We start from the raw sequence: 17,762 nt of genomic DNA on the forward strand, positions 1-17,762 counted from the left end.
TTTTTTTTTTTTAATCAAAATGGCAAAGATAGCTTCCTAAAGCAAAGGGCTCCCCTTCAAAAACCAGTTGGCAAGAATCCATTTCCTTCTAATGTAGAGCAAAGTCATGCTGTTTTGCCTTTGTTAATAATGAATTGTTAGGGGCCAGAAAACACAGCTATGCATTTTTTTAAAAAGGAAATCTATAAAATGGTTGGTTGTTGGCTCCTTTGGCAAAAACTCATGCCTGGTAGATGGAAAGTGAAACGAAAATAGAAACAAGATCATAAGATCATTGAAGGGCTTGGAGGAATGCCAGAGCTTCTTGGTTTGTTTCTGTTTGTTGAGCTATCTGGCCTGAAGGAAGTCCTCACCACCCTCTGACAGACCCCTCTTCCTGGCTACATTCAGCATAGACCAATGATGGCTATCATTGGTGTAGTCTGTGTTATAGGGCTCTGATGTCCCATCCCACTTTAGGATTCCAGAAAAGCCATTTCCCTAAATTAATAACTCAAGTGCTTTGGGAATCAGACTCTCCAACAAGCTATTGAAAAAGCAGAAAGCACCTACTTATCAAAGCATCATCATCATCTTTTTCATTAACATAACTCTTATTTTCATCTGAGCAATTTTGTATTTTAAAATAGTCTTGAGCCAAGATAAAACATCTTCAGTAAAAGTGGTTGTGACTAAGGCATACAGGGAACACCCAGAAGCTCTTTCCTTCCAAAGCTTGGGGCATCTTATGATGTACTTTGTAAAAAATTTAATTGAGGGCTTTAAACAAACAGGGAATTAGAACTGTTTGGTTAGGGTTAGAAGGGAAGAAAGTGAGAAAGCATAATAACATTGGGGATGTTTTCACGTCTAAAAGCAAGAGAGTCCAAGTTTCCTACTTACGTTTTAATTATGATGGTTCAACAAGCTACATCTGCAGATAACTAGCTCTACACTTAGGAAATGTTCTTGAAACTCTCTGAGTCTCAGTGACCTCATTTGTAAATGAAAGTGATTCATCTAGATGACTCCTAAGGTCCTTTTCAGATCTGAGAGGATGTGATCTGAGTTAAAAGTGGGAACATGGAGAAAACCCCGTTCTGTCCTTCCTGCAGCATTGCCCAAGCGGTGCTCCTGAGGGTGGCGCCTCTTCTGCTCTGGGCACATGGTAGTTAGATTTGTTCCTCTGCTTTACATTTCGGAATCTCTTTAGGGTCAAAATACAAATTTCAAATTTTAAAGCCACTTGAGTCACTTTGATGTGATTTTTCTATGTATTCCTAGGATTTTCTTCTCAATTTCATCCCAGCCTACCTTTTTTATTGGCTCAATTTCTATCAATCCCTTCCTCTCTAACCCATATCTCCAATATGTAGTTAGAGGCTCACAACTCCCAGATTCTGGATATGAATCTAGGCACTAGGAAGTTACTAATCTTACTTCTCACTTCATTTCCTGTCCTCTGTTTATTTGATTTTTTTCCCCCTCTCATTAGTAAACCAGCTATTTCTTTCTACATTTCTAACATTTATCTACCATTCTTCTTTGTCAAAAAGAATCTCAGTTAAAAAAAAAAAAAAGAAGGAACAAAAGGAGGCAGAGGGGAAGAAAGACAGAAAAAAATACAAACCAACTGGAATGTGAGTCACCTTACAAGTGACTAAACCAATCATTCAAATTAGACATGGTATTCCACTGCAGAATCTGTCCATTCTCTATGGAAGCAGAGGGAAACTAAGATGAGACTTCAGAGAAGGCACTAGAAACTAACTTATCTTCAGGGCCAAGCTAAGATGTTGAGGCTTCATCCAGAAAGTCATAGAAGGTCACTGAGTGTTTTAAACAAAGAGTGATAAATTGAACTTGTGCAGAAATGAACCTGTGCATTTTTAGATCGTATGTTTTGAGAAGTCAGTACTTCCTGGAAGTCATCAAGGGCAAATATACAGGGCTGAACATTTTCTCAGCAGCATGGAGTTCTCAAAGTCAAAGACTCCAACTCAAACAAACTCCAAGTGAAAACTCAGCATGTGAAGTCCTACCTTCCTCAAATACATGTTACCGACACTCATAGCTGTAGAAGTTCCACTGGCAGTATAGAGGTTGGTTTGAGGGCTGGGAGTTGGGGCAATGGTTGTGAATCTAGAAATGATCCTTTGTAAAGGAACACTTAATTTGGACCTCAATACAAGAAACTTGTGGAGGAACAGGAAAGATTGCAGGCAGCTGAGAGCTGTTGTATTAATTAGTTCAGAGTGGAAGAAGCTGAGCGTTATCTATAAAGGCAGGTCTGGCAGTCGAAAGGCATGGAGGAAAATGGAGCTGGGGAGGGGGGTCGCGGCAGGTCCTGTGGGATCTGGACATCAGACGCACAGAGCTACGTACACAGTGTGGCTGGGTCTCTAAAGGAGGAAGGGTGGGTGTGGAGGATTTTTTGAAGGCAGCAGAACGTGGCAATGGCAACTGAACTTTTACGGGCTAAAAGGAAGAAAAAAAAGTAGAAGCTGCTGGGAAAGGAGATCTCAGGTACCCCAGAATCAGGAAAAGGGAAACTAATAGAGATGGAAACGTTAAGAGAAAGGGAGGGTGGGTCATAGATGAGGCTGGAAATGAAAGAGATGGTGACTTGGAAGTAAGAAGGAAAAGGACTCCCTTGAAGAGGGCAGGGACATCGCTTGTTTAACTGTGGAGTTTGTCAGGATGCCTGGCTCTGGCAGGCAGTCGGGTTCTGCTCCGTGTTACTTTGGATGCTGTAGGCAAGGAAGGTTGCACAGGACTTTTAGGCCACTGGAACTCTTCCCAGAGAGGGACCCAAAGAGAGGGATCCTGAGCTGTGCTTTTTCTTTCGCCTCCCTGTGCTTGTCATTCCATCGTTCCCCGTTCCCACATCCTGGTGGCTTTGATGTCAGCGTTGCTAAAACAGACGCGACAGTCTGTTGCTTTAGTGGCTTTTCTGGACATACAGCATGAGGAGAGAGGGTTTTTGACTCAGTGAATCCAACCTTAATTTCTAGGTAGATTTCAGATTTAAAAAGCTTTCCTTTGGTCTATTTATCCCCTTGAGGACGTCTGTGTTTCTTCTCCTCCACCTTGCTATTTGGCAGAGCAGGGACAGAAGTAACACCAAAGGTCTCCAGTGTGCCTGCCTTGGGAGGCATGCCTGGGCCCGCTGCTCAGAATCTTAGATGGAAATGTACACATGGCACCGACATGTGCCTGCTAGAGCAAACCGGAGCGGCTGTCAGGTGGGATTCAGGGTCAGTGGGAGGAGGTAGCTGACAGGTAGGGGAGCCCCACCAAGGTTGACGGGGCCCCATTTCCAAAGCACCCCATCCCCCCGCCCCAGAGCAGCCTGCCCCCCTCCCTTCCTTCCACTGAGTACAGCCTGACACATTCGACCAGAACTGCAACATTTCAAACATAAACCAAGGTCTGCCTGGAAATCCTAATTAAAAACGTTCCATTCCCAGGTGGCACAATCACATCCTGTGTAAAACTTCTGGCTCACATCCCACCCCCCAGATGCTGAAAAGTAACCGTCCCTCGCTTAACACCAAAACCTGCACTCAACGTTTCTTCAGGGGATAAAGGGGAAAAAAAAAAAAAAGTATGCTTACACAGAGGTCAGCCTACTTGTTCATTAAGGAAAAAGAGCGTGGCTTATTCATCTGTCTTTCAAACGTTTGATCGTTGGCATGATGATGATGGCAGATTACTAGGACCTAACCAAATCAGAGGAGAGACTAAATGCTGGTGCTCTGAAATGATCTACCCTGTCATCTGTAACAACCAGTGATAACTCTCTTGTCTTGTAAAAAGGGTTTGTACATAACTTGTACATGGTTTCATTTTGTATTTTTCGCAGATTAAAAATTTATGTATTTGTGTTCTAAATCGGTGAGTGTGCCTTTTGTCTCCAGCACCCGCACTTCATGGGCGGGGCGGGGGAGGGGAGAGTGGAGTCTGTGGGTCCCCATCAGGCTGCTGTGCCTCTCTTTGGTGATGGCAGAGTTGTGGACAGATCGGAGCCATGGGAATGCCCTTCCATTGCCTTTGCAACTTCAAGTGCAAACAGAGCCCTGCATCTCCAAGGAGACTGTCAGTAGGTACCAGCCCAAGACAGCAATGGATGGCAGAGGAGAGGAAGAGACTCTGTCATTCGATGTGGTGCCTGGGAGTCAGTCCCTCCAAGGTCACACCATGGCCAGAGGGCACGCACGATCCTGCAGAAACCTTCAGCATGCAGGTTGCTCAAGAGATAGACAGCTTTTATGTAGCCCATGGGAAGCCAGAACATATCTGTCCTCAGCCACTTGTACCCAAGTTAGTTACTCTTTTCCTGATACCTGCATAGCAAACAGTGCTCCTTTCCCATGCCTTTGGCATATCAAGACAACCATCAGAAGTTTTCACTCATCCCACCCCACGCTCACCCCCACAGAGCAATCGATGAAACTTTATCACAAGGCAAAAAAACAGAAAAAAAAAAAAATCTCTTAAAACTTGATGCTGTGGTCTCTGAGCCGTGATTTAAATCATCTTCAAAATACTAAGTCTGAACTGTTTTAGGGAGACTGGACTCCCAAATTTAAGGCTGATCTAGCCTGGAGGAAGAGGAGGAGCTGAGAATGGATAAAAGCCACCCAAGTTGTATGTATGTAATGTGTATGATGATTGGCACTTAATGTATTTGAGAGATTATCTCGTTTGTTTATGAGCTGTATTTACTGAATAGTGATTATGCTCACCTTCCTCTACTGGGAGCTGGAGATACAACAGTGAGTAGCATCATGACTCCAGTCTCCAGTTTGGGGAGGAATAGAAGCAACAAATCAACAGGTAATAATCACATATTAAAAATTAACCTATAGGGATTAGTATGGTATGCCAATGGGAAGGCATGAGAGAAGCATTTAGCCATTTCAAGAACGGTCGACCAATTGACTGATACTTTGAGAAAACAAATCCCTGTTTTCCATAAGCCAATACTAGCCCGAAAGTGAAAGTGAAGTCGCTCAGTCGTGTCCGACTCTTTGCGACCCCATGGACTGTAGCCTACCAGGCTCCTCTATCCATGGGATTTTCCAGGCAATAGTACTGGAGTGGATTGCCATTTCCTTCTCCAGGGGATCTTCCCAACCCAGGGGTTGAACACAGGTCTCTCACATTGTAGACAGACGCTTTACCATCTGAGCCACCAGGGAAGTTCCTAATACTAGCCCAAACTAGAACTCATTTCCAGCAAAAGCAGGTTCACCTGTCAGAATGTGCCAATTCCTGACAGTCTTTGAATTCTGGTTTCTCAACTTGCCTTCTCCAATATTTGCTAACAAATCTGAACGTTGTTGGGGAATGTAATTGCAGAGCATATGGTTCTCATTAGTTAGGCAAACTTCACTGCCAAATTCGGCTCCAAAGAAGGAGTCTGCATAAAGGATGAAGTATTAGGGAGAGATCAACAGTGATGGAGAAAGCAAATAAAAGAGAAGAGACAGTGAGTTACAGAATAGCAGGCTCGGCATACACAGCGTTATGAATGTGGAGCATATTTTTCTATTTGTTGAGAAAACAATATATGTGAATTTGTGTTTAAATCTCCCTGTAGCAAAAATCAAAGTAGACCATTCACCAGAATCAATGTTAACTGCTTTGCCACGTCAGATGAGATAGATTCTGCCTGGAAGAAAAACTGGGGGTGAGGTGGGGAAACAGAACAGACAGGGTACGAAAGAAAATAAAAGCATGAATGATATCAACATGTAAATACGGGCTCAGGACTATTTTAAATGTTAATGGATCAGGCCTCTGAGAGAAGAAACAGGATCTCATACTTACTAACCTTTCACGTCTAAAGAGTCTGAAAATGTAGGCTAAGAGTCGGAGATAAGAGGTCCACTGAGACCTGCAAAGAATGATTGGACAAGGTGGGGGCGTTGGGTATCGCCAGGCAGAAGGCAGTTGTCCTGCCCAGGCCAGCTTCTGAAAATTGTGAGAGGAGGAGACAGGGCTATGCAGGCACCAGATTCACCATGGCTGCTAGACCTGTACCATCCAAGAGTTAAAGTGGGGGTCTTCTCACTGCCCACCTCACGCTCCCTAGTTTTCAGTCTGTTGAATTGCCTCACTCATACCTAACAGGTCTGTTTTGTAAATAATCTTTCTTTAAATTTTAAATTATAGTTGATTTAAAATGTTTCGGGTGCATAGCAAAGTGGTTCAGGTATACATCTATAGATCTTTTTGTAGCTATTCTTTTTCAAGTTATTTTCCATTACAGGTTATTGCAACGTATTGAATATAATTCCCTATGCTATAGAGTAGTTCCTTGTTGTATATCTATTTTATATATAGTAAGGTGCATCTTTGAATCCCACATTTCTAATTTATCCCTTCCCACTCTTTGGTAACCACAAGTTTGTTTCCTATGTCAATGAGTCCATTTCTAATTTAACAGATTTTTTAAAAAGCAATTTACCTTAATCACTTCTTTCCAAAAATAACTAACTTTGTAGAATCAATGATCTCTTCCTTGTCCTTCTGTTTCTTTGGTTAACATGCTCTTTACCTCAGTGGCAGGCTACAGTAACAAGCACACATGTTTCAGTTGGCTTGGGGCTACTGGTAAGGTCAGCTGACGAAAGCCCAAGGAGCAGCCCACAGGCGTGAAATGCCAGTGCATTGCAGAGAGCAGTGAGCATGCTCCCCGGAGGAGGGAGAGCGAGCAGCAGCTAACCCAGCTGGGTGATAAGTAGTACTTGGTTCCGAAGGTTTCTGTCTTGGCTTTTTCTGGATGCTTCCTGTAGCATGTGGGATCTTAGGTCCCTGACCAGGGGTCAAACCCATGCCCCCTGCATTGGAAGTGCTGAGTCTTAACCACTGGATCACCAGGAAAGTCCCGAGAGGATTTTTAACTGAAACAGTTGCAGATTTCTATCAATGAGAGATGAGTTAAATAAATGTATTCATCCATTCAGTGAAGTACTAGACACTCAGGACAAAGGATGAAGTAGATTCATGTTTATCAGAGGTTGGCAAATGGTGTCACACAGGCCTGAGGCATATTTGTAAATCAAGTTTTATTGGAACATAGCAATACCTTTTCATTATGTATCATCTCTAGCTGATTTCCTGCCATAAACAGTAGAGATGAGTAATTTCATCAGAGACTGTATGGCATGTAAAGTCTAAATTATTTACTATATTACCTTTTACAGAAAAAGTTTACTGACTCCTGGCCCATATTGCATACAGGGAGAAAATATAATGAATAGAAAGACTCCATTACTATTAACTGATTACATATATTTATACATTTATTAAAATTTGGAAGAAAGTTAGCCCAAGCCATAAACAACGATCATGAAGGAAGGGCAGGAGGCAGAGGGGGAAAATTAAGAAATATTTATATTTTTGGTAACCTGTTCCAAATGTTCCAGGAAGAACAACTAGAAAAGCTATCTATTTTTTTTCAAAGACAAAATGTTTGTGGAGGGCCTTGGTGAGCTACAAATACAGTGACAAAAGATATTTATGACTTTGTATTTAGAATTTTTTTTGTGACTTTAAATGGATTCATTGTTTTAATTCATAATTTTTATTTTTGTTTTTCTTATATAGAGATCCATATGCATTTTGGTTTATTGACCAGATATCCAGTGACTTTCCTAAATTTACTTAATCAATTCTAATAGTTTGGCTTTATTCCTTTGTATGTCCTATGTACACAATCCCAATTATATCTAGCAACATGGAAGTATTATTTATTTTCAACTATTATACTTCAATTACTTTTTTTTGCCTCATTGCTTTAGTGAAAACCTCTTAGGATAGTGTTTTAACAGAAAAGATGTAGTGAGTATGCCTTGTTGTTCCAATATCAGGGAATATATGTATCACATTTTCTTATCCATTCATCTATTGATGGACATTTAGGTTGCTTCCATACCTTGGGCTTCCCTAGTGGTTCAGAAAGTAAAGCGTCTGCCTGCAAACAGGAGACTTGGGTTCAATCCCTGGGTCAGGAAGATCTTCTGGAGAAGGGAATGGCTACCCACTCCAGTATTCTTGCTTGGAGAACTCCACAGACAGAATTCCATCGTGGGCTACAGTCCATGAGGTTGCAAAGAGTCAGACATGACTGCGCAACTAACACTAATACACTGGCAACTGTAATAATGCTGCTATGAACATTGGAGTGATTGTGATTGCTGGCTTTCTTTTAACTTCCATTTGCATGGAATGCCTTTTTCCATCCCCTCAGTTCAGTCTGTGTGTGTCTCTAGATCTGAAGTGAGTCTCCTCTAGGCAGCATATATATGTATCTGTACCCATTCAGGCACTCTATATCTTTTGGGTAGAGCATTTCATCCATTTACATTTAAGGTAATTACTGAAGGCAATGGCACCCCACTCCAGTACTCCTGCCTATAAAATCCCATGGACAGAGGAGCCTGGAAGGCTGCAGTCAATGGGGTCGCAGAGGGTCGGGCACAACTGAGCGACTTCACTTTCATGCATTGGAGAAGGAGATGGCAACCCCCTCCAGTGTTCTTGCCTGGAGAGTCCCAGGGACGGGGGAGTCTGTTGGGCTGCCGTCTGTGGGGTCACACAGAGTCAGACACGACTGAGCTGACTTAGCAGTAGCAGTATACTCTATTACCATTTTGTTAATTGCTGTGGACTTGCTTTTGTAGGTCTCTTTATTTTTCCCCCTTCTTTGATTCTCTTCTCTTATGATTTGATGACTATATTTAATGCTACATTTGGATTCCTTTTTCTTTTTTGTGTGTGTATCTCTTATAGATTTTTGGTTTGCGGTTACCATGAGGTTTTTGTATTGCAGTCTATATATATACATGACAGTTTAAAATTTCTGATCTCTTAATTTTAAATACCCTCGGCCAGGTTGGTTTATGGGCCCTGCTTTGTGGGGTTGCTGCTAGCTGCTGGTTATTGGGGCCTGGTCACAAGGCAGAACCACAGGGAGCCCAGGGCTAGTGCAGGCTCACTGGTGGGCCAGGTCAGGGTCCAGAAGACTCCAGGGCTGTTGCTCCCACACTGGTAAGTAAAGCCAGGTCCTGAGATTCATGCCAGACTCCTGGCAGGCAGAGCTGGGTCCTGGAGTCTGGTTACAGAGCCCAGTGGTCTCAGAGCTGGTGTCAGATCTCTTCTGGGGGGATGGGGGGCTAGCTTCTGATACAGTTGAGTACAGGGTCTGGGTGTTATCCTGAGTTTGTGTTGGCCTGTTAGCAGACAGGGCCAAAGCCCAGCTGGTCACAAGGTAGGGTATGGCCTGATGGGGAAAGTGTGGTTTTCTTGCATCGGTGTCTGCCTCCTGGTGGGGAGGCTTGTGGACAGAGCTGTGTCCTGGCGCCCTGGTGGGCAGGGCTGTGTCTTGAATCAGGTCTAGAAATAGCTGCAGCCTGTCTGCTTATGCATAGGCCATGTCCCTGCCCAGTTTGTTTTGAGGCATCCCAGCAGTGGTGGGCGGGGCCAGGTCTCAGAGGTAATGAGCAAGAGGGAGGAGCCTAAGATCGCATGCCAGCAGTTTCCTCACATTAGAAGGAGCTCCCAAATATGGCTGCCACCAGTGTCTGTGTCCCCAGCATGAGACTCAGCCCCCCCTACCTCACCACCCTGCCTCTCCAGGGGGCAGACCAGCAGGTAGGTCTGGACCAGGTTCCTATTAAATTACTGCTTTTGCCCTGGGTCTGGGTGTCTGTGAGGTTTTGTGTATGCCCTTTAAGAATGAAGTGTCTATTTCCCCCAGTCCTGCGGGGCTCCCGAAGTGAAGCCACCCAGGCCTTCAAAACTAGATTTCCAAAAATAAAAAAATAAAAACAAATTTCCTGGGGGCTTGTCTTCCTGGTGCAGGACCCCCAGGCTGGGGAGCCTCTTGTGCAGCTCAGAACTGTCATTCTTATGAGAGAATTTCTGCACTAACATTATTCTCCAGTTTGTGGTCATCTACCCCAGGGTGGTGGTGGTTTAGTTACTAAGTTGTGTCTGACTCTTTGCAACCTCATGGACTGTAGCTCTCCCTGCCAGGCTCCTCTGTCCAGGGTATTTCCCAGACAAGAATACTGGAGTAGGTTGCCATTTCCTCCTTCAAGGGATCTTTCCAACCCAGGGATCAAAACTGCATCTCCTACATTGGCCTGCAGACTCTACACTGAGGAGTCCGATGGAAATTGATTTTATCGTGAGCCTACCCCTCCTACCACAAGATTGGCTGTGAGATAATGACTATTAAAACTGGGTGATGGATACATAAGGTTTATTGTACAATTCTGTTTATTTTTTATATGTTTGAAATTCTCTGTAAAAACAATTTTTTTCACAACACCAAGCTTTAGTAATGGTTTGGAGTAACTAATACTCATAGATGTTATTAAGTCAGGTAACTGGTTCACTTTTTGGTAGAAATATGGCAGTCTCAGGCTTCCCTGATAGCTCAGTTGGTAAAGAATCTGCCTGCAATGCAGGAGACTCTCGTTCGATTTCTGGGTTGGGAAGATCCACTGGAGAAGGGATAGGCTACCCACTCCAGTATTCTTGGGCTTCCCTTGTGGCTCAGATGGAAAAGAATCTGCCTGCAATGTGGGAGACCTGGGTTTGATCTATGGGTTGGGAAGATCTCCTGGAGAAGGGAAAGGCTACCCACTCCAGTATTCTGGCCTGGAGAATGAAACAGACTGTATAGTCCATGGGGTCGCAAAGAGTCAGACACAGCTGAGTGACTTTCACTTTTGGGCTTCCCCGGGTAGCTCAAATGGTAATGAATCTGCCTGCAATGCAGGAGATCTGGGTTTGATCCCTGGGTCAGGAAGATCCCCTGGAGAAGGAAATGGCAACGCCCTCCAGTATTCTTGCCTGGAGAATCCCGTGGACAGAGGAGCCTGATGGGCTACAGTCCATGGGGTCACAAAGAGACAAGACTGAGTGACCAACACTTTCACTTTCATAGCAGGCTCAAGTATATTTGAAGATGAGCATAATGTACCACAAATCAATTCCTCTTCTGCATATATACTGTAGAGGTACTGTCAAAGATGGAGGATACAAGGAGGCAGGCAAAATATTTTCAGAGCAGCACACTTTTGCATGTGAAAAAAGTTGGAAGCACTACAAACATCCATCAACAGGAAACTGGACGGATTATGGTACATTCATCAAATATATTTCAATAGAGCCATAAAAGTTAATGAACTATAACTACATAAATTAGCTTTGACAACTCATAGACACAATTTTGAGGTGTAAAAGAAGAAAAAAGAAAAAAGCAAATTTTAGAAGAACCCATATATTTTATACAAAGTTTTAAACATATTTAACAATGTTATATTCACATATAAAGGATTCACCTATAAAGGATTAATTGCAGATGGTATAAAATTAGAATGAAATGCAAAAGAATGGCTGGTGCTGAATTTTGGATAATAGCTACCTGTAGAGGAGGGAGGAAACATGTTTTGGAAATATACAACATGGGTTTCAAATATATTGGAACTACATTAAGTGTTATGCTTGGTTTTACACATTACACAAGTGTTTATTTTAACTTATATCATTTTTTGGTCTGAAGTTTAAAAATTTAAAAATGTCAAAGTGTGTGAAGGCATAATGAGGAACAAAATAAAGGTTATGAGCTTGGCAGACTGTGAGCATAAAAGACGAAACATAGACCCGGCCAAGGTGCTCATAGGAAGCTCCCTGATAAGGAGACAATCGTGCTGAGTCTTGAAGGATGAAAATAAAAAGAATGCATTCTTCTATGAAGCAGAAACAGAAAGAATATTCAAAGTAAGATGTGCCATTTTTTTTCTTGGGCCAGCAGGCTAAATCAAGGAACCTGACTTTTTTTTCTTTTTTCATCTTCTTACAGCCGAGGAGCTAAGATTGATTTTTACATTTTTTTTAAAATGGTTACATTTTAAGTAGCTGTATAAATATTTACATACTGTTCTCAGTTTCGCCTCTTGGTCCATAAAGCCTAAAATATTTGCTATCAGGTACTTTTAAGAGAGAGGTTTCCCAGGTGGCACAGTGGTAAAGAATATGCCTGACGATTCAGGACAAGCAAGAGACCCGGGTTCAATCCCTGCATCAGGAATCCCCCTGGAGGAGGACATGGCTACCCATTCCAGTGTTTTTGCCCGGAGAACCCCAGGGACAGAGGAGCCTGGTAGGCTACAGTCCATGGGATTGCAAAGCACCGGACACGACTGAGTACCGCACACGCACACTTGAAGAGAATGCTTGTTAATCCCTGAAGCTTTTTTTATTGAAGTATTGTTGATTTACAGTATTATGTGAGTTTCAGGTATACAGCATAGTGATTTAATATTTTTTGCAGATTATACTCTTTTTAAGGTTATTACAAGATAATGGCTCTAACACTCGGTGCTATACAGTATACACTGTTGCTTATCAACACCTGAAACTTTAAATGCTTGTTTCCTAGTAATTCTTGGTGTATCTTCCAGATTCTGAGACAGAAAACACTCTTGGTTATAAAACTTCGTGTGGTCTCAAGGGAGTAAGTCCTGGTTTGTATTAGTTGCAAAGGACAGAAATAGAACTAAGACAACCTTAAACATAAAGAGTGAACTATTTGCTTATGGGTCTCAAAGTCCAGGGTTAATGTCTTCAGGTGCAGTGTAATTCACATAATCACATGGTATCGAGAATTTTGTCTCTGTGTCTCTAGACTCCGCTTTCCTCTGGGTTGACTTTATTAACAGGTAAGCTCTCCCACTGTGATGGAAAAATGGCCAACATCAGCTCCAGGCTTATAACTGAGCAGCTGTGCAACTTGTCATTCATGATTGTTCCAGGAAAAGTCTGAGGGCACATATTCCTTATCCTGTCCACCCCTGGATCTGGGGGCTATAGTGTCTCCTTGGATAACAGGGCCCCAGAGAGCAAGAAAATTGCAAGACTTTTCCACAAGAAGCAAGAATGGATTCAGATGACCCTAAGCGCTGGCTGGCGGACACTGTATTTGTTTACCCCGCAGCTATTCCTCTGTCCTCCCCCTCCTGCCTCAAGATCCCAAGGCTGATGATAAACTGACTTCCTGTTCTTTGGATATAATACATTCTTCATACACTTCCTATCTAGTCTGCTTACTTTTTGGTGCACCAAGATTTTGGATTAACTCTGTTTCACTTTCACTGTGAAGCTTTGACTTCACATTTGCCTTGTAACTCAATGACTTTCTTGCTTTGATTTCTTAACTCTTTTGAAACTTCAAGTCTTTAATGTTTCTCCTTTTCTATCCATACTAAAAAATTAGTGGGAATTATGATACATGCACAAAAACCTCAAATGAACTGATAATTTGGAACATGTATAATATGAATTAAATTTTATCTTGCCAACATAATTGTTCAACATAATTTAAAAGTTTCAGATGGTAATCCACTTCTTTAGCCAGTTTTACCAAAGACCAGTTTCCACCTAGCAGTAGGAATAGACAAAAGAAAGACAGAGGTGAGGAAGTAGAAATATTCTGCCACCTTTATAGTGAAATCTGGCTTAAAACTATTGACCTAAAACAAATAGACTGCTAGTTATTTCTCCAGCAAAAAATAAAATGGGTTTATTTGGGATCGGTAAAGGATAACAATTGAGGGTCTGCAATCATGGCAAGTCAAGAACAAGTCCCCAGTGAAAATAAAAAGAACTTCTTTTTAAAAAGGGGAAGAGGAAGTTGCGAGAGTCCATTGGAGGAATTGAGAGTTTGAAGTCTAGTGGCTTTTCATTGGTTGAGTTGTGGCAGGTTCTCATTGGCTGAGCTCTTGCCATGCAAGAAGCAGTAGCATTTCTTCTTTCAGTTGGACTCATCTGTCATTGTAGGATGTGAGGGTTTCCCCTTCTGGCCTCCTAACTATTTTTTTTTTCCATTCTATAACACTATTTTATTAATTTATTTTAAATTCATTTTGATTGGAGTATAGTTATTTTACAATGTTATGTTAGTTTCTACTGTACAGCAAAGTGAATCAGCTATTTGTATACATATATCCACTCATTTTTGGATTTCCTTCCCATTTAGGTCACCACAGAACACTGAATACAGCTCCCTGAGCTACACAGTAGGTTCTTACCAGTTATCTACTGCTGACTATTTAAACTGAGGTTTCTGTTTATTTTTATAAGGCATGTGTCCTCAGTTCTAGATAATGGAATGAGAGTGCTCAGCCTTTTTTATTGTCATTAATATGCCATTTGATTAGACCACACAGTCTCCCATGCCAGGGAATTGGCATGGGAAAAATCCTCAGGTCCTGGTACTCTTGCTTAAAGCAGGAATTCAATCTGAATAACAAGTTTGGTAGAAAAAAAAAAAATGACATTGCACACAAGCATGGACTCCCTTTGGCATCACATTTGGAGAAGAGATGTGGGGGTTTCAGGAAACTCCCACTTGAATGGAGGCCCACGAGTTGTGGCTGCAGAACCAACCATTAGACAGCCAGCTCCAAGGAATATCTGCCAGCAGCTCTCGTCCCAGCCTCAGGTCATATCCCCCCACTGCTGAATGTTTCTCGGCTACATAGGCTCATGGCATGGATTCAGTCCTCCATCTCTGGCACTGGAACTACCTCCCCATCAATGGTACGTCCAGGCCTTCCCCTGTACAATGTTCTGATCAGGAGCCAGGTGTCCCAGTCCCGGCCATAGTGGCTGTGTGATTGGACCAATTTCATCCCCTCTAACTCATCACTATTTCCCTCTCCCCACACTGACACCAGGTCACATCGTCCACAAGTACAGCACGGCCAGGGAGGCAGCTGGGTAGTCCGTAACCAAACTGCCTGGATTTGAATCCTGCTTTGCTGTCCATGAGCTATTGGCCTCTGTTTCACCTCTGTTCCTCAGTTTCCCTGTCTGAACAAAATGTGGATAATAAGGACCTTCAATCATCATTATGGAGATTGTGTGAGTTAATATTGGTAGACTTGCTTAACACAATATCATGCACATCATGCTATACGTGATGATCAAAATAACAGCCCATCAAATGCTGTCTTCTTTAGACATAGCAGTTAGTTTCTAAGCCATCACATCTGCATTTCCAAAGCCAGAAATGGAAAGCTGTCAAGGGTAATGACAGGCAGAAGAGGAATTGCGCAAAAAGGAAACCTGGAAGGGACCAATCAAAAGAGCACTACACATCCCGTCCCAGGAATTAGCCTTGAATCCATGCTAGCTCCCATGAAGCCAGGATCTAAAACCTCGATCTCCAGAAATGGAGACAGAACCAACGGAAGAGGGAGCACAGACCTCCAGCTAGAGAATTAATAAGCTCTGTCCATTAAAAAAAAAAAATCAAGCAGAAGTGCCTAGCTGTAGCTACTGAGACACTTCCTGAAGGAAGGTGGCTGACTTTTTATCAGATGTGTCACTTGGAGAAATAATTGCTGGCAATAATGGTGCAATAGCAGTCTGCTCAGAGTACTATTTATCCATGTCTGTTCTATCTTTCAACTTCAAAGTGACCGCTGCCTCACAGAGCATGTCAAAATGACACCACTGTTGTTAATGACAGTGGCCTAACGCAACACACAGAAGTCAAGTGATTTCTCTAGATAGGCAAAGGAAGAAATAATCTTTCATGGAAAATCAAGGCTTGTGTGTGTATGCATATCCTGAAGCTCCATTTTAATTTGCAGTTTGGGGAGATGGAACTGGATTGCAGATTTATTCACCTTCAGGAAACACTAGAATATGATGAAGGTAGGGAGAGGTGAGACATGGATGAATAAAACCAATAAAGAGATTACAGAAAGGGAATGGGTTTTTTCTCGTTTGTTTTACAAGTAATTTGCCCCCCATATTGCTAGTGACCAGACTTCCTTGTTATATCAGGAAAAGCAGGGAATCGATTGTGAGTAGAACACTGTCTTTTAGCTCTGTTCCGCTTCAGCAACCTACGTGTACCACCATACCTTTATCTGACCATCTCCCTTCACCTCTCCTGTCATTCACCTCAGGAAAGTGGCACTGGGACATCACAGCATCCTTAAATCCTTTAACTTTGGCTAAGACTCCCCATTAATCATTTCGTTTCAGGAAGTACTTCTACCATACCTGTGTGGTTAACGTGGTTCGGTCAAATCAGCTGCACTCTCTTACTTTCCGTAGTCTTATCTTCTTCACCTTTTGATTTCACATATTCTGGATCAACATAGCCTCCCTCCTTTTTGGTTCTATCTCCAAGCTCTTGTTAAGAATCTGGTAATCATGATGATGGGCTACTTTACATGCTTTAGTTCACCTGAGCCCACATTCTTAGTCCATTTCCTCATTTCTGGTCAGTTTCTTTTCATATTTCTGTAACAGTCCTCTGTAAAGTTCAGTGTGCATAATAATAGCCAATTGAGGCATTTTTGAAAATACACGTCGGTTATTTAAGATCAGCAGAGAATTGTGATTCAGGGTCTGCAACCATGTCAAGCCACGTGCAAGTCCTTGCATGGCAAGGGAAGAGCACTTATACAGAGGGGAAAATGAAGTTAGTTGGGAGGTCTATAGTAAATGAAAGAGCTCCTGGCTCTTGATTGGCTGACTTCTTGCCAGGCGTCTTTTTTCTTCCTGTTGGGCTCTGCTATCCTCACAGGGTATGAGAGCTTCTCTCGACTCTACTTGAGGTTTCTGTTTGTTTTTACATTTCCCCCTTTCTTATTTTTTTAATTTATTTTTTAATTGGAGGAAGATTACCATGTTGTATTGGTTTCAGCCATACAACAACATGAGTCAGCCATATTATGCATATATCACCTTCCGCTTGAGCCTCCTTCCCCCGCTCCCCCATACCAGCCTTTTAGGTCATCACAGAGTGCCAGGCTGTGATGGGCTTCTTGCTTTATGCAGCTCCTCCTTACCAGCTGTCTGGTTACACATGTCAGTGCTATTTTCTCCATTCGTCCCACTCCTTCCTTCCCCGACTGTGTCCACAAGTCCATCCTCTCTATCTGCATCTTCATTCCTTCCCTGTAAATAGGTTCATCAATTCCATTTTTCTAGATCCTGAATGGTTGTTGCTATGAGCCCCGAATGACACCGGGATTCTTGGTCTCTGGAGGTAAGGAATTCTATCCAGGGCCAGTGACGAGGCTTGATTGCTCAGAGCTTTTGTGTAATAAAGTTTTATTAAAGTATAAAAGAGATATAGAAAGCTTCTGACATAGACATCAGAAGGGGCAGAAAGAGTCCCGCCTTGCTAGTTTATACCAAGAAGTTATATACCTATTCAGTTCAGTTCAGTTCAGTCGCTCAGTCGTGTCCGACTCTGCGACCCCATGAATCGCAGCACACCAGGCCTCCCTGTCCATCACCTACTCCCGGAGTTCACTCAGACTCACATCCATCGAGTCAGTGATACCATCCAGCCATCTCATCCTCTGTCGTCCCCTTCTCCTCCTGCCCCCAATCCCTCCCAGCATCAGTCTTTTCCAATGAGTCAACTCTTCGCATGAGGTGGCCAAAGTACTGGAGTTTCAGCTTCAGCATCATTCCTTCCAAAGAAATCCCAGGGCTGATCTCCTTCAGAATGGACTGGTTGGATCTCCTTGCAGTCCAAGGGACTCTCAAGAGTCTTCTCCAACACCACAGTTCAAAAGCATCAATTCTTCGGCACTCAGCCTTCCTCAGAGTCCAACTCTCACATCCATACATGACCACAGGAAAAACCATAGCCTTGACTATTAGCAAGCTGCTAATTAAGACAGGAAATGTCTCAAAACTGAGAGAGTGGCACCAGACCCCTCCCCCAC

Source organism: Bison bison, unplaced genomic scaffold (genome assembly GCF_000754665.1).
Source record: "Bison bison bison isolate TAMUID 2011002044 unplaced genomic scaffold, Bison_UMD1.0 scf7180017864029, whole genome shotgun sequence".
Lineage (NCBI taxonomy): Eukaryota > Metazoa > Chordata > Mammalia > Artiodactyla > Bovidae > Bison > Bison bison.